This window comes from Ambystoma mexicanum, chromosome 11 (genome assembly GCF_040938575.1).
Source record: "Ambystoma mexicanum isolate Mex_15411 chromosome 11, UKY_AmexF1_1, whole genome shotgun sequence".
In the NCBI taxonomy this organism is placed as follows: Eukaryota; Metazoa; Chordata; class Amphibia; order Caudata; family Ambystomatidae; genus Ambystoma; species Ambystoma mexicanum.
Window position 1 is genome coordinate 108,339,600 of NC_090934.1, and position 21,306 is coordinate 108,360,905.

The following is a 21,306-nucleotide window of genomic DNA, read 5'->3' on the forward strand; positions in this document are numbered from 1 at the left end:
CTGCGGTAATGGCAGATTGGGGGGTCCCATGCAGTGGGGGCTGCCTGCAGGCTGGGGTCATGGCGGATGGGGGGTCCCATGTAGTGGGGGCTGCCTGCAGGCTGGGGTTATGGTGGATGCGGGGGTCTCATGTAGTGGGGACTGCCTACAAGATGGGGCCATGGCGGATGGGGTGACCCATGTAGTGGGGGCTGCCTGCAGGCTGCGGTCATGAGAGATGGGGGGTCCCATGTAGTGGGGGCTGCCTGCAGGCTGGGGTCATGGCGGATGGGGGGTCCCATGTAGTGGGGGCTGCCTGCAGGCTGGGGTCGTGGTGAATGGGGGGGTCTCATGTATTGGGGGCTGCCTGAATTAATTCTAATGTTTTGTGATGTTACATCTCTGTACATACGTTATTAATAATTCCTCTTTTAACATATATCAAAGAACTGTAAACCTCCTTTAAGAAACATATTTTTTGCAATGCATACTGATGTGTGTCATTATTAGCAGCACATTCTGGGGATACAAGTCATGGGTCAATTGCCTAGGGCATGTGGCTCGACTATGACCCCAGCAACACCAAACCAACCCATTATCCACTGCACCTACCCTGCATCATAGTTCAGTGTCCACTATTATACCCTCATAATGTGACCAATGGCCAGTGCTCAAGGCTAGCAACCATGGCCAGTCTCCGCAATCCTTGTGTCATGGTCTGTGGCTAAGCCACATTCCCCAATAGGCACATCAGAGTAGACCGATTTTCTAAAACATGCCATCAGGTCCTTGCTCATGTTCCTCGCACAAGTTTGCTGCAATCCTGTCCAACACTCCAGGCTTCAGCCACAAGCAGAATTATTTTTCCCATTCAAACTTAGGGTGTTTCGGTAATGCTGCATGCCCCAACAAGTAAATCATTTGTCCCTGCCGAGGACAAGGCCCACTGTCCATGCACCAAAGTTAGATCACTAGTTTTTTGTACTAACATTTTGACACTTTGGAAAAATAAAACACAAGACAGATTTGCAAAAGTGTGCTTTCACGTCCTTGCTGCTGCTCCTCGCGCAAGTTTGTTGTAATCCAGTCCAGCACTTCAGGCTGTAACCGCAAGCTGAATATTTGTTCCGATTCAAACCTAGGGCTTCGGCCATGGCCCAATAAGCAAATGAGAGTAGACATTTGCCCTTGCACAGGGCCAGGCTCATTGCCCAGGCACCAAAGTTATATCACAATGTGTTGTACTTACGTTTTGAAACTTTAGAAAAAATAAAACACAGAACCGATTTGCAAAACCATGCTTTGAGGTTCTTGTTGATGCTCCTCGCAAAGGTTTGCTGCAATCCTGTCTAGCACTTAGGTATGTAGCCACAAGCAGAATTTTATTTCCCATTCAAACCTATCCCGATTTCGAAAAACGTTACCACATAGCTGGTTCCTGATGGCCATGCCCACTTAAACCCCATCACTGGTCCCTTGTTGTCATGAGCAGTAGCCAGATTCTCTGCGTCATGGCCATGACCCGAACAATCTAGCCACTGCCCATGGCCACAGATTATACCGCTGTCGCCAACGGTATATCACTATTTTGTGCACCTATATTATGACACTTTTCAAAGAATAAAACACAGACACATTTGCAAAACCATGCTTTCGGGTCGTAAATCTGCCAGCTTTAGTTTGCTGCCAATCTGTCCAAGTTTTATTTTTTGAAAAGTTTTAAAATGTATATACAAAACATAGTCATATAACTTTACCCCAACTTGACAAAATCCTTCCAGACTTTGCACAAACATTTAAAGTTGTGTCTATTATCTTCTGAACATATTTGTGCAGATTCTTCAAACGGCAAAATAGTTATAAGCCATCTAAAAATGTTGAGACCCCATCTAATTTTGTCCCCTCTTGATAAAACCACACCAAACATTGCAGAACCATTCAAATCTGGGTCTAAATTCATTTAGCAAACTTGTGTGCAGATTCACCTAACAGCACCGACGTCATAAGCCTTTCAAATATTTTGGGACCCACCTCTAATTTTGCCCATTCTTGGCGAAACAGCACCAACCTTGCATAAAATGATATTGTAAAATTTCATGCAGTTTCATTTAGTGGCGCCAAAGTTATAAGCCATCCCAAAACTGCTTTTCACTGATCCTGTAATGCCGAAATATGCATGGATGTCCCTGAACATCTGAGATGTTTGTGGACATCGGAAAAGAAAAAAAAAACACCAGATTTCTGGCTTTTTATGGCCATATCCCATCCAATTCTCATCACCCCTCACCTCCACAGAGATAGTTTAATTTGTTTGTGAAGTGCAATGTTGAGTTTTTTAATATGTTTTTACCACAATGTCTGCAGACTATAGGGGCTGTTTGTGAATCAAACATGATGTCCGTTTCAAAGGTTTTGATGTGCCTTGTGTTTTAACTGACCAATCAGTGGGCGCGCATTATGTCTGAAAACATCATGCTGCTCTCTGATTGGTCCAGAAGCTTCGGCGGACTCCGAAAAATGAAGTATGTTTGCTGAGCGGACCCAGATATCACTCATTGGTTTTGACTTGCTTTTGAGAATTTATTTTTAAAACTATTGGACGGATTTACACCAAATTTACAAAAGCAGGCTTGCAGGACTAAGCCGCTGTTCTTTGCACACATTTGATGAAAGGCCGTCGAGCAGTTTGGGCTGTGGGCACAAGCAAAATCTATTTTCCATTGCATCTATGATGATTTTGACAAATTTTAGGAACCCTATAACTATGCCCTGCTGCCCCGGACGAAGCCCTACCAAACTTAACAAAACCATTCTGAGGCTGCCTATACTGTTTGTGAAAAGTTTGGTGAGTATTCGTCCAGGGGAGGCAACGTTATAGGCAACACAAAAAGTACTATTTCTATTAGTTGAGCAACTTAACCATAACTACAGGGCCACTACCGCTACTGCAGGCCCTGTAATATATATATATCGTGGCCAAAGTGCTTAATTATTAAATTGATTTACAGTGGGGATACTGACAAGTATTCTGGGAAGCACATCAAAGTAATTTACAGTCTGGACACTAGCATTTACTATGGGTGCAGTATCATGGATGTTCTATATAGTTACAATGCTGGCATATGTTAAAGCAGCTTCACAAAAGTGGTTTGCAGTGGAAGTTCGTGCATGTTTGTTGGCACAGCTTCATGGAAGTGATTTTAATTCGCATTTCGGTCATATATATATTGTGTGCAACATCATCAAATCACCATACCATAGCAAAGCTGCATTTAATGTTTGTGCAGCATTTTGAAAGTGATTTACAGTGGCAAAGAGGTCCTACATTGTGGATACAGGAATCATTAAACATTTCTCACAATGCTCTTGTTTAGAGTTGATGACCTGGTGGCTATTGGATTTTTCAATATCAAAAGGAAGGTGCTGAATAACGCCCTCTATTCTTTCCCTGGTGGAAGAAATCTTGAGAATAATCCTGAAATAATGGATCCTTGTGTAGATGGTGACACACTCAATATAAATCAATATTGTTATGTAATTCTATCAATCAATACAGACATCACATGAATAAAGATAAAATACATGACATACACAGTCTATATTGCACATATGGTCAAACAAACATATACTCATGCATCTAATCATAGATATATTATGAGCAATTCATTGCACTCAGGCAAATCACATCAGATGGACACGTCTCACTATTCTTATGTTGCCCTCAGAATTCACAAATTCATCTGGAATAGATTGCCTTAAATGGACGGTTTTCACTGCTACTGTACTACCTGACATGTACATGTTTCTCTCCATCAGGCATGTCTCTGTCGGACATTCATTAGGGGCCAATGCTTCTCTAACACTGTGTCTGATATACATTCATAAAGTTCACCACATGTGCTGCCACATTATGATATGATATGGCATTTATAACGCACCATCAGGGATTACTAGGGATTACCTATATGGATAGAGAAATATGCTTAACTATACTGATATAATACATGACCTCACTTGCACCCGTACCAATATCCCATTAAATGTTCTCTGTGTATCTGGAAATGTTTGTCTATGAGCACCATCAACGCTCAATGCTGCTTAGCCACCATTATTACTCGGTGTGGCAATAATCACTTGAACATGCTGCTACCTTGTAAAATATAAGGGGGTCACAAACGCCCACATGTCCTGTTTTCAATTTGATGCTGTTGCCACTTTAAAACAAACATCGATTCCTAATAGATCTATTTAGTGCCCACGTAAAGACCTCTGTGTCTGTGCACCCTTCTCCGCATCTCAATGGAAGTCACTCTGAAAGGTACCCTGGTAGATACGCTGTGCCACTTATGGTGTCCTCACCTCTGTGTAAATACATAAGGAAGACTTACTTATTGGTGGGTATTACCTGTCTCTTGCCCATCATAACAACTGCAGCACAAAACTGAAAGAACCTTACTTGATTATTTTTTGTTGAGCTGCACAATTCTGTGTTGATTCTCGCCGTGCTCCAGGTCAAATGCTGTTAAAATGGCGGCCAGCATTTAAAGGCAACGCCCCCAGCAGGATGACATCATCATGCGATGATGTCATCATGTGATTACTGCATTGACGTCGCTCGTACTGAGCCTTGCGTGGGGTACTGCTAATGTAATTAAGGTTTTCTATTTTCAGTTTCCTAAATTAGCAATTCTTAAATTGTGACTATTTAGTTTGATGGAGAAAATATCTTTACTCTATTGCATTAGAACTACACACATATCGGACACTCTATGGCACCTATCAGAATTAATGATATGCAACATCCCTATTCACTCAGGTGATCAATATATGGGCAGGCGCTTCAAGTGTACCTTCTGATCTTAAAGGTAGTTAATCCCAAAAGAACTGGTTTTGCTCTTTTCGGGCCCACCATGGCATACTCTCACCATCGTAACCCACCCACTTTTCTTGTGACTACGCACTGCACAACCCTTGACTGGGTACATAAATGGTTGAATGGTAGGTCACACCGGACATGACCATATATGCTGCTCATAGTTGTATGTAATATTATGCCACTCCATATTCTCGTTGAGCCCCACAATATGGCTTTTGGTATGCAATATACATTTTTGTTCCAGATTTAACAACCCCATATTGATGTCTTCTTGTGAATTACCTCTTACTTTTATAAGGATCACCCATTTTCAATCGGTGACAGTATGTGCATATTCCCTGTAATGTTTAACCAAAGGAGCTTGTTCTATTTTATTTGTAATACAGCTTCTGAGTTCAATGAGTCGTGTCGTACACTTCCTATTCGTTTTTCCAATATAGTGATGATTACATGGGCAGCTGATCAGATATGTAACATTATCTGTGTTACAATGTGTGTACTCAGTGAAAATCCGCGCTTAGCTAAGCCAATGTTCACATTTGGGTCACAGTGGTGAATGCACACATTACACTCGTGCCACACGGGTAATGGCCCACAGCGGGAGGAAGTCCCTATAGTGTGTTCTGTATCTAATTTGCAGCTCTGTTTTTTGTGATGTCATTTCTGATAATTATATTCTTAATGTTGGTGCTTTTCTTAAAAACCACCATAGGTGCTGACAGGGATTCAGGGAATAGATTTCCCCCCCAATTTTTGCAGATGATACCTTTGATTTTATATGACAGATTGCTGTATCTGCTCACGGATACCAACACATCCTCTTTTTTTTCTTTGTGTTTATGTTCCAGTAAGGTTTCTCTGTTGTTGCTGCATGCTCTGTTAGCTGGTTTTTTCACAGGTTTGTGGGGGGTTACCACGATCCCTTAATTTGCTGATCAGCAAATTAGCCTCCATTTCACACGATTCGTTTGTGTTGCTGTTGCGTTTCAGCTGCAGAAATTGACCAAAAGGGAGGTTGTCCTTGACATGTTTTGCAGAGTGACTTCCGTAATGCATTAACACATTTTTGTCAGTACCCTTCATATAGGGTCTCACCAGCAACACACCCTAGGAGTGGTATATTGTGATGTCCACATAGTTGACTTCTACATCACTCATATTTGCAGTGAATTTTAAATATCTGTTTTGGGTATTGATCCACTGTACAAACTTGTCGGCTAATTTACCTCTGAGACTCCACAATATAAAAATGTCATCGATGTATCTGAGTCACCGTACCAAGTTAGTTTTGAATGGATTAAGGTCAGAATACACCACTGTCTCCTCGAACGTATTGAGATAGAGATTGGCCAAGTTCAGGGACATAGCTGTCCCCATCGCGGAACGTTCTCTTTGCAGATAGAACTGGCCTTGGAATTGGAAGACATTGTTGGTCAGAGCTAACTCTGTACATTATTTGATGAAAGAATCACTAACTGGGTGGTCATCAGATCTTCTTAATAACGTTTTTTCCACCACTTCTAAGCTTGCTTGCTCTGTGAACCAGGTATATAAGGATTGATTATCATGACAAATAAGTAGGTGCTCTGTTTGGTTAATGCAATTCCTTCAATCTTGTTAAATACTTCCTTAGTTTCTTGGAGGTAACTCCTCAATTCTAAAATGAATGGTCTCAGATGGAACACTTATACAAAAATGTGGTTTTCTTACTCACTTGGCCCCTGTCCATTATTAAGTGCTTCTGTGAAAAGCCTTGGGGTGACGCTCCGTCCTAGTGATTCACGAGAAGCACAGATCTCTACAGTGTGTAATGCAAGGTTTGGGAAGCTTAAAATCTTGAGGAAGATACTGCCTCTGCTACCCCCAGAGAGCCGAACTATGATGGTCACATCTGCTATAATGGGGTCACTGGACTAATGCAACTGTATATATTTAAGGCAACCTAAATATCACATACAACATATGCAGGTACTCCAGAATTCAGCAGCAAGATTGGTGCTTAATGTACCCCACTTGACCCCTTCTGCTGCCCTCCTGCACCGCCTTCAATTGGCTGCCGGTGGCGGCACGGATTGAGTTTAAGGTATTTTGTGTCACTCACCGGCTGTACACAATGCAGGACCAGAGTATTTGAAAAATAAGATAGAATGCTAATAACCAAGTAGGCAGCTGTGCACTGCCTCCCAGTCACTACCAGTGGTCACGGCTGCAAGGTTGCTCTTTTTCAGTTGTGGCTCCTACATTATGGAACTCGCTTAAACTGTCAATGAGAGTCATACAGGTGTACCTTCACTTTCACAGGACACACAAAACCCTTCTGTTTTAACTTATCAGTGTGCAATTTGGTAAATAACTTATTTTTGTTGTACTGCCAGTACCAACTCCTAGATACTTTCGGGCCTTAGTGTGCCCTTTATACGTTTTTAAATACATACATAAATAAACAAATAAGATAGAACTTCCCCCTTATACAATAGTTCTTCCAGGGGGGTTTTCAAGACTCTTGTGGCTCTTACAGAGAATGTAAAAAGAAAATGGCAATCTGCCATCTTCCCTCAACATGTACTCTCCTTCCTGTTTACTTATTAGATGTTTGTTTGTTTGTTTATTTATTTATAGCGCGCGCCAGACCTGAAGGTATCCGGGCGCGTGTGCAAGAATACTTTAAGCTTACAAGTTACAGTTACACATTCCATACACATTCCAAGTAGATACAGCATACAATGACAACAGGATAATGATTACCCTACAAGTTTGTACACAGAGTTATATACACAGTTATATACACAACTATTTGTAAACAGAGGTGTATACACAGTATACATTGAAAGTCAAAAAGCAAGGTGGAGTAAGCAGGGGAACATGTAACTATGCGTTCAGCTACAGGTTAACAGGTGTCGGTCAGTTATAGGTCGTTTTCTTTGAGCCATTTAATACAGTTAAGTATGAAGTGTGGATAGGATTGGTCAGACCTTAAAGAGGCTGAGAGGGAGTTCCACAGCTGGGCTGCTTTAACAGGGAAGCTGTTGCCTCTGGCAGTGCTCAGTTTCAATGGGAGCACAATTAGCTGGTTGGTATATGCTTCTCTGGTAGGTCTGTTAGAAGTTCTTCTTTTGAACCTTTCTGTTAGGTATTTGGGGGCTAAATCATTAATACTTTTGAATGTTAGTGATACTGTTTTAAGTTTAATTTTGTCCGCTGTAGAGAGCCAGTTAGATTGTCTTCTGACATCTGAGATATGCTCTCTTCTTGGGATTCCTAAGGCGGCTATAAGGGCATTTTTCTGCAAGGTTTGGATTTTTTGCAACGTGTGTTTATTAGACCCTACGTATAATGCGTTACAATAGTCCAATTTAGATAATACCAGAGCTCTTGATAGGGTGAGGCAGCTGGTAGTGGACAGGTATTGTTTTGCTGCTCTAATCAACTTACAGGTGTATGCGTTACTAGAGGCCATCGCACTCACCTGCTTTGTTAGAGAGAGGCAAGAGTCGAGGTAAAAACCTAAAGTTTTTACCTCTTTTGCTACTTTAATGGTGTTGCCATCTATAACAAATGATAAATAGTCATTGTTCAGTCTTTTGATATTGTGTGTATTCCCCAGTATGATGAGTTCCGTTTTGTCATCATTCAGGCATAGACCATGACGGGCCATCCATGCCTGGTTGATGAGGTATATTCTGTTCACCAAGGCCAAATCCTGTTCATAATCCCCCGAAAGTGGGATGAGAATGTGAGTGTCATCTGCATAGTTAGTGTAGGTGACACCCAGAAGGTCCAGATCAACAAACAGGGGCTTCGTGAAAATGTTATACATGGTATGAGAGATGCAGGAGCCCTGGGGAACCCCACATGTGATAGGTACTGGGTCAGCCACTGCAGAGGTAGAGAAAACCCTCATAGTTCTACCACTTAGGAACGACTTGATCCATGCAATGGCATGTGTGGAGAAGTGGGCCACAGATTCCAGGTGGGTGCAGAGCACATCATGATCTACCAAATCAAATGCCGCTGAGAGATCCAATAGGAGGAGTAAATCTGTTTTTCCCAGGTCTCTCAGATCATCGACCTGGGTTTTGAGATCGATAAGCACGGTTTCGGTACCGTGCTGAGGCCGTAAGCCTGATTGTCTGGTACCTAATAGTTGATGCAGCTCCAAGTATTTTTGGATTTGTAAGTAAGCCACTCTATCTAGTATTTTAAACAGAAATGGTACTGTTGTAATTGGCCTGTAGTTAGTCAGGATGGACGGGTCCAATGTTTGCTTTTTGAGGAGGGGGAGGGCCAATGATTGTTTGAGTTTATCTAGTATCGTGCCTGATGCAAAGAAAGCATTAATGAGCTTAGAAGTAAATAGGCATAGGTCTCTGGCCGCATCTTTTATCAGTTGGGCTGGGCATATGTCGCCTCGACAGTTGGAAGGTTTGAGCGAGAGTATTATCTTTCAATCTCTAAAATAGTTACTTTGGTGAAGTTGATTTTTTGTTCGGTTTTGGTAGAAGTAGATGGTTTACCTCTTTGATTGGTTGAAGGAGGGATATTTTGTTCACTAGAGCTGAGGGGTTTAGTGATTCAGGTAGGGAGTTTCGAGTTGGGAGGATAAGTGGTAGCAGTTTATCCGTGGTTATGTTTTTCTATTTCTGGTTGGTAAGGGGGGAGCCAGTATATTTTCCTTAAATTGGGTAGTGTTTTCGTTTATGAGGAAGGTTATTAGCGCATGATCTGTCCTGATTTGTGGGCTGACATCAGTAATTGTTACATTACAGTTGTGGTTGGCTACCCAGTCGAGTGTTCGGCCTTTTTCGTGGGTAGGTTGTGAAATTCTTTGTGTAAATCCTAGTTCTGTGATGACATTGGCGCTATTGGTCACTAACAAATCTTTATGGTCGTTGAAACCTAAGTTCAGGTCCCCCAGAAGGATGGCTTGCGATGAGTTTTTTAGGTTATTTGAGAGGATCATAGAGATGTCCTCCTCGAAAGTTCCAATGTGTCCTCGTTGCCTATGGATGAGGTGTATATTGATAAATTGAGAGGATGATGTTAAGAGTTTAGTGGTTAAGGATTCGCAGGGTTTGGTATTTGAAGGCATTTCTATTTTTATGGTGAGATTATTTTTAGCAATGATGGCTAAGCCGCCTCCTCGAGAATTGGTTCTATCTTCTCTGAGGATGTTGTAATTAGGGGGCAAGGCGAGCATCAGAGCGGGTCCTGCTGCTTGGTGAAGCCAAGTTTCCGTTATGGCTAGGAGGTCATAATCACCTATTTGGATGAGATCGGCAATTTCGGTGGCATGTGCTATTAATGACCTAGCATTAATAAGGGCACCCTTCAGAGGGGTGTTTGGTTTAGGTGTCACAGTGGTGACACCATTTTTCTTTTTGGTTTGCCTATTGCTTGATTTGCAGTGATTGTTAATGGGACCGTTAAAGTGGGAATCTCTTTTGGTGGGGGAGGTGTTTAGTTTGGTGGCATTGAGTTGGAAGTCTCTTCTATTTCTAGGTTTGGTGACTAGTCTGGCTAGAGGTTAATAGATTTTAAGTAATCTTGATCGTAATTTGGCATATCTGCTTAAGGTGTCACACAGGATGTTAGTTAGAGAGTGGTAGGGGAATCAGTAACTTTATAGACTGAAGGTCAGTGTCTGGGTGATGGTCGGTCGTCGCTCGTCAGAGTTCGATGTTACAGTGGGCATAAATTGCGGTGGGTGGTTTACTGTTATCATTGTGGACCAGAGAGTGGTCAGATAGATGAGGGTGGAGATCATTCTTTCCTAAGGATGATTATCTATGTCTGGTGGGGGGCCACAGTAATGTCTAGGTAATCATTAATAGGTTATGGAGCTCATGGTTTCTAGCATTATAGTAGTAACAGTTGTAGTAGTGGAGAGCAGAATATTTTATCTCAAGTTAGGCCAGGGGCATAGGCTGGTACCAAGGTTTACTAAGTTATGAGAGCAGCTCAGCGACGGGCAGTAGGCTGTTTTCAGTGGGTGCACATGTCTAATAGTTGGTTATTGCAGATAGGCATGCTCGCAGTAGCTAACATTAAAATTAGGCAATCTTGTAGGTCTACGAAGCTAAACAGTGGGCTCTGTCGGATTGGGCAAACAGTAGGCAAAGTGGGCTAGTGCATGATATGCTGCTTAGGGCAGGCAGAGTAGGCAAGTACACAATAGGCAGCTCAGGGCAGGCAAGGTAGGCCAGTACTCAATATGCCGCTCAGGGCAGGCAAAGTAGGCTGATACACGATAGGCAGGTCAGGGCAGGCAAGGTAGGCCAGTACACAATATGCATCTCAGAGCAGGCAAGGTAGGCCAGTACACAATAGGCAGCTCAGGGCAGGCAAGGTAGGCCAGTACTCAATATGCCGCTCAGGGCAGGCAAAGTAGGCTGATACACGATAGGCAGCTCAGGGCAGGCAAGGTAGGCCAGTACACAATATGCATCTCAGAGCAGGCAAGGTAGGCCAGTACACAAAAGGCAACTCAAGGCAGGCGAGGTAGGCCAGTACACAATATGCAGCTCAGGGCAGGCAAGGTAGGCCAGTACACAATATGCAGCTCAGGGCAGGCAAGGTAGGCCAGTACACAATATGCAGCTCAGGGCAGGCAAGGTAGGCCAGTACACAATATGCAGCTCAGGGCAGGCAAGGTAGGCCAGTACACAAGAAGCAGCTCAGGGCAGGCAAGGTAGTCCAGTACACAATATGCAGCTCAGGGCAGGCAAGGTAGGCCAGTACACAGTATGCAGCTCAGGGCAGGCAAGGTAGGCCAGTACACAAGAAGCAGCTCAGGGCAGGCAAGGTAGTCCAGTACACAGTAGGCAACTCAGGGCAGGTGAGTTAGGCATAGTCTAGTACAAACAGCGAGATGGGGGCACACCTAGTGAGTTGGTGGAGGAGGTGCCGCAGGCTAGTTACAAGTAATGGATGACAATATGATCATTCTGGCATATATAGTACAGTACTTAGATGTTTAAATAACAACAGTTTGAGGTTATGGGGGTAAGGCACGCCAGTTGCTGTAGAGCAGATGCAAGTATCGCGTGAGATCAGCAATAGTCGGTGAGATAGTAGATCATAGAATCCAAAGCAATGCAAGGTTACACAGTCCAGTACCAAGCATTATATGGCAAGCGATTATGTGATCGTAAGTTGACAAACTTGGTCAATACAGTTAATTGAGGAAGGGTGAATGGAGAGTACTATGAAGAAGGAACGTTACTGTTTACCGTTACCTGCGGCGAGTAGTCAATGAGATACAGATGGCAAGAGTCTCGGAGTGTAGCTGTAACAACAAAGCTTACTTACATAGGGTTGTGGCTCGGTAGGGCAGGACGCCAGCGGCCCGCCACAGACAGGCACAGACAGGCCCTTTTCCGCAGCCCTTCGCCAAAGGCCTGCTTACGCCTCCTGGTCCTGCTGGGGGCGGGAAGTAGCGTCAGGCAGCCAATCAGGTGCTGCGGCGCCGGATTTCAGAAAAGCCTCGGAAGATGATGTCGTTCGGAGCGGCAATTGAGCACGATGTGGGCAATGGCGCTTGGTGGTAAGGATGGCTGGGACACAGACCGTGTGTCGGGTCAGAAGCTGGGACGCTTCAATGCACTTAAACATTAACACATTAACATTAGGCAATCTTGTAGTAGCTAACATTAGCATTATGCAATCTTGTAGGTCTGCAAAGCTAAACAGTGGGCTCTGTCGGATGGGCATACAGTAGGCAAAGTGGACCAGTGCATGATATGCTGCTTAGGGCAGGCAGAGTAGGCAAGTACACAATAGGCAGCTCACCTTGCCCCTCACCTTACTTGGGGGCAAGTAAGGTGAACAAATAAAAACACAAACAGGAAATGAAGGTGAGGCTCCCGACTCCCGTCGGAGCTCCCACTCTCACCCAGAGATATGTGTCCTGATGTTAGGCTGCTTCTTTGCCTGCATTGACGCGGGTGTCAGGAAGAGAAGGCTCCTGCCCTCTCCTTCAGGCCGCTGATGCTCTATTCACCATGGTCTTGATAACACCCAAAAGAGATTTCTTAGGGTCCCCATCCAGTTTTCGAAAGCTGATTTCATAAGACAACAGATGCAAACAATCCTGGGTATAATCAGTTCTGTTCATGACCACAATGGCCCAATCCTTTGTCTGCAAAGCGGATTATCTGGTCTTTATTGACACCTCATTTCTATAAAATGGCCTGTTCTTTTGCACTTAAATTTGAGTGGGTGGGGATCCTTTTGGCTTCCAATTGCTCTATCTCTTCAATTACATTTCTGTCAAACGCCAAGGTTTCTGTTGTGAGTAGGGGGACACCCATTTATCAAGACATGGTTGTGTCTTCGCCTCATTCTCTTTAATCTTTTGTCCAGCGCCTTGTGTTGAAAATGGCATAATTCAACATGGCATGAACAGATGATGCAGTTTTGTTAGCCAGTACACTGAATGCCCTATAGTAATGAATTAACGGCTACACTGGATATATGGCTATATTTGGATTTAAAGTGTATGTGGATAAGTCAGTAGTTGTAGCTCTTACAAGGAATGGGAGTAAAACAAATTCCATATTTACATTTTGGAAAGAAAATAAGTCAATCGCACGGGCAACTTCTTATAATTATATAGCCTTCAGCTGTCCCTACGCAAATACCTCCCCTCTCGAGCTCTTCGCTCCTCTATCTCTAACTCCCCCAGGGTCAGTTGCTTTTCTAAGAAACGAGCTGGGGGTAGATCTCTGTCTTCGGCTGGGGCCTCCCTCTGGAACAGTCTCCCTGCCACTCTAACACTTGAGGAGAATCATATTTGGTAACGGAAGCACCTCAGGACCTTCCTCTTTGCTTCCGTCTTCGCTCCCCCTCTCCCCTGCTGATCTGTTCTCTCTTGGCACTGTACACCTGGCCACCCTCTGTACTTTGGGCCCAGGTACCTGCTCATCCTGCCACCCTCCCGCACTGCCTCCGGGCCACCCCTTGCACTCTTGCACTGGGGTCTGTATCTGTACCCATACACCCCCTCCTTTTTCTTCCTTCACTTATCAGACCTACCCTGTCTGCTGCCTTAAACCTAACACTTGCAAATTGCTGGCTGCACTACCACTGTTTGTTGCCTTTATTATTTATTTATGTATTTTTATTGATCTGTTTCTCCTCTGCTTCACACTTTACACTTCTCCCCCCTTCCATGCACTTTTCCCCTCCGCCCTCACATACACTTGCGCGTTCACAATGTCAGTGCGCCTAGTAAGATCGCTGTTTTGTTCTCCCCTGTTCCCCTCCCTTGCCTTGTCACGCTCTGAAACACTTTTGTACGAGAGCGATAGAAATAAAATATCAATATTAATATCACCATCTGGGTGTGGCATTCCATGATACATTAAATGGGAAGTACCACGATACAACTCTTGAATACCAGATGTTTCAGGCAATTGGAGGGAATTTGTATTTCTGGAATTTGTATAAAACTCAATCAATTGACTTTATATTTAGAGTTTATGGTGCTGGTGTTTGCAAGTTTGTGAGTCCAACATGTTTGCAGAGGCAAGAAAAGAAGTCTGCCGTAAAATGCTAGAGCTCCTTTTCACAGTCCCAACAAACTCTGTCCATAAAGAAATGGTTTTGCCTTATCGAGGAGACCGTATGAAGAGATACGTTATTTCTTTAATATTGCACATAGTATATGGACGAAAATCAGAGCTTCACTGATGCACAAGACTTTAATTGCTATTTATAGAATAACTAATTCCGAATCGACTCCAGAGCTTAGTTATCATCTAAAGAAACTTAAGAATGTTATACAATTCGTATCTATATATGAACCGGCCAAAATAAACAAAACTATGCGTAAGAAAATGGTGACAGCTTACCTTGAAAAGTTAAGCAATATAAGAGAAATTACTGAATCACAGAAATTATTCTCCTTTAAGCAGAGATATCGTCTTGGGAGGATAGCTCTGGGGCAACATGCTCGCCTTGGAATCAAGATGACCCGGAGCAACACAGGTTCAATCCCTATGTCTATGCTTCTCTGGGTATTAAGCGCCTTATAAATAACCTATCATAGCATATACCTGTCAAAATGATTAATATCATCAAAAAAGGCCTGTAATCATATCTGAGGTTTATCCCAAAATGCTAAATATCGCAAGGTAATAATGCATATAAGATGTAACGGTATATATATATATATATATATATATATATGTCAGGAAAGACTGTTTTCTCTGCAGTCCATGGAAAGCACTCCCCCATTCAGAAAAATGTTACTCCAGAAAGCCGGTGTTCTGTGTCCAAACAAATGTTCTTTATTGATTAAAATTGCGCAGCATATGGCTCATAAAAATCCACTAACATTGTGGAACTCCCAAAATATATGGCCCTTGCATAGCAGAATGACGCGTTTCGCGGTTACCTCACCGCTTGTTCACAACAAGTGATCCCTGTTACCAATGCTTTAAAAAGAGGCTCATGTGGCATGGTTTTAGGCAAATAAAGGGGACTTGTTTTGGCGTGTAGTTGTTAGTTTTCGGCCATCTTTACATGGTCAGGTCCCAAACATAAACATCAAAAAGGGACTTATTGGCCGTATATTCAACTCTTTGTGCACTCATCCCTTATCTGCTTTAATGGAACCTCTGAAGATAATTTATGGTTAGCAGTGGTTTCCCCAACATACATAGTATTAGCACAGTGCCTGTACCATTGTTTCGTGGGGGAATGCAATATGCCAGAATACATGAAGCAATATGTTGTCATTAACATTTTTTTCATGCTTTTACTTTCTTCAATCGTATCGTCTGTGACCTTTATATTTTTACAATTAGTATACTTTTGACTTAAGTTATAAAGTAAAGTGCATAATGCAATAACATTAAAGTGCATAGTGCCTGTAAAGTGCCACATTATGATTTAACATTAGATATTCCTATGTAAACATTAAAGTGCATAGTGCTATGAATGTTCCTATGTCCATAAGTTAAAGTGCCTCGTGCTAGCTGCCATAGGGCACAATTAAGCTTAGACGTATCATTTACATAAACCATCAGTTATTCATATAATTTGGATACTAATGAGCAGGTCTGCAATACAACTTTTTCTTATAAAACCAGTTTTAAAAAAACGAAGTTTTCATAGTAAAAAGGCCTAATTATTCCAATAAAAAAAGGGGGGGGGGAGTAAAGAGTTTGCTAAAAATATAGGTATCCACGCTTCTCCTCTTTGTAACCTATCTTCACCATGCACATGTATACATTCACCAAAATTAGTTAAAAACAAAAATCACCAAAGTGTACTGCTTTAAAATTTAAAACCCCAACTGGGATATTAAAAACACCAAAATACCAAAAATTAGCACCATATTCCATTACCCTAACTGAGACCAGAGAAGCTTAAACTATGTCACACCATTAGGAGAAAATTTAGCCAGTAGATATTTGGAGATTTAGTAGTGAAAGGAGACATATCATTTTTTCAATAAAATTGAATCCTTAGGAAAAGATTAGTCTACAATGGGTGTATCAGCCTAAGAAAGTATACATCTCTTCATCTATATTATGTCCTTTGGGATACATGGTCTCAAAGTCTATAATGCAACATGTCTCTTTCTGACGGAGTGTCTTTTCTCTATCTCCGCCTCTCACATTATACTCAATTCTGTGAATGCCAAAGAAATAAAAATCCTCAAGATTACAGTGATGGTAATCATAAAAATGTTTGGCCATTGGGTAATTCGGATCTTGATGTAGAATGGCCCTCACATGTTGCTGAATTCTTATTTTGAGTTTACATTTGGTGCTGCCTATGTACCATTTTTGACATGTACATGAGAGTATATACACCACATATTCCGTCTCACATGTGATTCTATCTGTAATCTTAATTGAGTCACCTAGAATAGGGTGTATGTAATTCGAACAACTCTTGGCATATTTACAGATGTTGCATTTAGTACATTTGTGGAAACCTTGCTTCTGTTTGGACAACCATGTCTCTTTTGTAGGTTTTATCTCTTGTGGTAAGAAACTCTGGACCAGAGAATCTTTGAGCGAGCAATTGCGTCTGAGGCTGATTTCTGGAAAAGTTTTCAAAATGGGTGCAAGGTCTTTATCTGCTCGTAAAACCTTCCAATGTCTTTGTAATATGCGTTTTATTTCAGATGTTTCGTTGTTGTACGTCAGAATTAATCTCGTAGCATCACTGTCTTTGTTGGATTCATTTGTTGAACGTGTTCCTGTTAGCAGGTCAGCTCTTTCTTTCTTCCTTGCTTTAATGTATGCTTTTGCAATGACCTTTTTTGGATAACATTGACTCAGGAAACCCTTTGCTGCCATTTTACTCTCATTGTCATAGGCCCTCAGGGTCGAACAGTTCCTCCGAATTCTTATGAACTCACCATATGGAATACTCCATATTAGATTTTTGGAGTGGCCACTTGTTGCATGCAACGGTGTGTTTGTACCAGTTGGTTTCCTATGTAGTTCCGTGGTCAAGTTTTCATCCACAATTCGGAGATTCACATCCAAAAATATATATATATTGTGGCAAAAGTTTCATTAAATTCATTAAATTGATTTACAATATTGATACTGGAAGTACATCAAAGTAATTACAGTCTGAACACAGGCATGTACTATGGGTGCAGTATCATGGCGGTGTTATATAGTTGCAATGCTGGCACATGTTAAACCAGCTTCATAAAAGTGGTTTGCAGTGGAAGTGCATGCATATTTGTTGAATCAGCTTCATGAAAGTGATTTAAAATGGCATTTCGGAGATATATTTTGTGTGCAACATCATCAAGTCACCATGCAATGGCCAAGCTGCATTCATTGTGCGTGCAGCATTATGAAAGTAATTTACAGAGGCAATGAAGGCATACATTATGGATACAGGAATCATTAACATTTTTTTTTTTAAATACTCTTGTTTAGAGCTGATCACCTGGTGGCTATTTGATTTTTACCTATGTTACCCTAGAGACCCAGTTGTATGCTGTATGGCTTTGTGCCCCTCTTCTCAGTGTATATATTGTATAATGCATAAATGCAATCAATTATTAAAACATAATCCTCAGGGAGATAACACCCCGTAATGCCCTGGCTCCCTCTCTGTGCTCAGATGCTTGAGCTACTTCGGGGAGTAGTAAATGCCACAATGAGAATATTCACCTGCAGCCACTGACCTTGAATAGTATAAAATGCTGGTGCTTCTTCAGAAACCATATGCCCCCTCCAAGAACACCGAAAGTTGCCTCTGGGCACTGAGTTGAGTGGACCTGAATCACCCTTTCATCAAGTGTCATTTCTGCTAATTATTCTGCCTAATAAATAGATGTGCCATCTTCTAAATCTCAGCCAGAATCACACTTCAGAAAATCTAAAGAAAGATGTTAGAATTAGAGCTACATTTTGAGCACCGGGGATCAGTGTGTGGACGACGATTGAGGTTTCCACACCTAGCTGAGTAATCTAGGAATTCGACTTAAAGAGACTCATTTGTGTTTGGAAATGTTGCATACTGTAGTCCCTGCAAATTGCAAAGCACGCCACTTTCATTAAACAACACATAACCACTACACTCAGTGTACTGCATGGAAGAGCCTCACACAACCCACTGAGTTGCAACACAGAACAGCTCAGCAGTGGCACCCACTTGGAAGTGTCTAGGTGCTGACCATTTAGGGGCTGCCTCCATTCTGAGGGTCTTCTTCGTGCCTATTTCTAAATGAGAACATTGCAGACCAGTTCCCCTATGGAGCCCTAAAGTAGGGGTGTTCCATCACATTGAGCTGTATTTTGCATCAAGTGTGGACTCCCTATCTACGTAATGTACACATTGGTACCTGGGGCTTAGATAAGAATGAGCGAAAAAAAAAAAAAACATGTTCAGTAATCTGGATTTTATGGCAGTTTGGGTGCATGGTCCACCCCATGAGCCATTCCCACGTGTCGCAGAATTCTGGTTATTGCCTCATCCATCTTTCAGATTTGGCAGCATTTAGGTCCAATCTCATAAAAGCATGAAGGTATTTTGGCGAATGAGAAAGCAGGAACATTCCACAAACACACATATTGATTGGTCTGAATGCCCTTTCTTCTAGCCAATCGGGTGGTATCCCACATCAGGCACTTTGCGATTCCATTTCAGCCAATTAAGGCTCAGTTTAGTCACTATGTCATCATTAGCAGAAACAGGATTGCAATTCTTAGATTTCCAGTCCATGACGGCAGAGGAGACTCGGGGGTGGAGGATGGCTGACCAACGAAACCACGCTGTTGGTGAGAATATGATAGATTTTATTATCTGTATGCCATTTCAGAAGTTAAAGCAAGATCCCCAATGCAAAGCCTACTCCCTAAAGCACTGGCTGCCACACACCCTCCTATACACCTTGAGCCCTAATCACATATTAATACCAAAACGTATGTACAGCCAGGTTAGTGGCCTATGCTACTAATGACCTGTGAATGACCTACTCTGAGACGAACCAGTATACATTAAGCCAGTTTTACAATAAATAACCAACTGAGCAGAGAGCAGCCTTCATAGTAGTCAAGCTTCTCCGTTCAACCTGCTCCAAAATCACCTTATTACTCTTATGCCCTACTATGCGCATGACGCAATGTCCAAGTAAAAATTGACAACTTTAGAAATATTCGAGGGATGACATTTGTACATTAAAGATGGCAAAATAATGATATTTCCTATGGACTAATAATCTTGCATTTACATTTTCTAGGTGGTCAATCATTTAACAAGCAGTTTGCTTTCTTGCAGATTATAAGCCTACTCTTCTTTCTACCCGTTCCTCATTTGGCTTTCCTGGTACTGTTTGACCCTGGTTTTCCTGCTATTTTTCATTTTCTTGGTCTGACAAATCTCCTACCTTTCCTCTTTTCAACAGTGTCCCTCAATGACAATGGCCCTCATTAGGACCCTGGCGCTAAGTGTTTAACGGCACCGTAAAAGGCTGCAGCACCGTTAAACACTTAGCGCCTTACTACGCGCTCCCTTTGCGGGACCCGACCTGAACGGCTGGTCTAGACCCGCAAAGTTGGGACCCGCAAAGGGACTCTCGAGGTAAGTACGGTACCGCAATTTGCGCTACCGTACTTACCGCCTTCCCCAGTCCCATTGAGCCCTATGGGCCAAAAATGGGAATGGGGAAGGGCCAATGTTCAATGAGGAATTACCGCCCTGCCAACCTTGGAATGGGGTGGTACTTCCCCAATGAACATTGGCAGACTCGTTACGACACCGGCACCAACCATGGTGCTAATAGCGTCATGGTTTAGCACCAGTATCGTAATGAGGGCCAATATGTTGATCCTCGTCTCTTTTCGCTCTACATTACTCATCTACCTTCTTTAATCTCTAGATTTGACTTGTCATCACATTTTTACACGGGCGACTTTCAAATTTTTGTTTCCTTCTCATTTTCTGAATCTCTTCACTCAACTATTTTGTCCTGTCTCCTGTGCACTCTTGGATGCTCGCCTAAGTTCTTCAAAAAGTGAAATTCTCTTTTTTTATTCTTCCTCCTCTGTTCCTCATCCTTGACCTCCTCCTTACATATCCTTTCCTTCCTCTTCTCACTCTTTTATCTCTACTGCATATAACTTAGGTATATTTTTTGACACTACTGGTCTGTTTGCTCCTCATGTTTCTGCATACTTGCAGATTTCAGCTCTACAATAAGTGCAAAGTTTGACTCTACTTGACTTCTCGTGCTATAAAACATCTTATCTCCACCCTAGCAGTGTCACGACTATACTACTGTTCCTCCCTTATTAACCGTTTTCTCTCTTAAATTATTACCCCTTTACTTTCTAGCTTTAACTTGGCCATTCACACTCTCTGGCAGCTCTCACCTCACACGTCTGTCTCTTTCTCCCTGCGTTCACTGTAATGGCTTTGTTTCGAGAATCACATACTTTTTCACTTTCTTACTATTGTCTACAAAAGTATTCATGGTCTCGCCTCCCTACCTCTCCCCTTTGCTTTCATTTCATGTGCCCTATTGTAATGCTTACCTCTGGTGCCCTGCAGGAGTTCCGGGTCCAGACTGCTCCGACGCATTGCCCCACTGGATACCCTGGTCCACTGAAGAGCTAAATCCCAATGAACGGTGTGTTTGGGATGGGCCCAGTAGAACTCTTAGCCTCTGGTAAGATGTTCAAGGGGATCTGGACCTAGGGGCAAATAAGTACAGCTATTCATTCTGTGTCTACCGCCTTTCCCCCCTCCTGCCCCTTATGTCTCCCTTAGGTATGCTGGCTGGTGCGCAGGCGGTTGTGCGCACCTTGTTTAAAAAAACAAGGAGGGCTGAAGGTGCAAGGTATGCTTCCGACTCTAGTTGCTTCACTGTGAGCAGTGGTCCAGGCCTGCTGCTACGCACAGGATGCTGAAGGTGTAGAGGTAAATCTATTTATAGCGCTGCTTTGTATTCCTAGAGTTGAAGCAGCTTG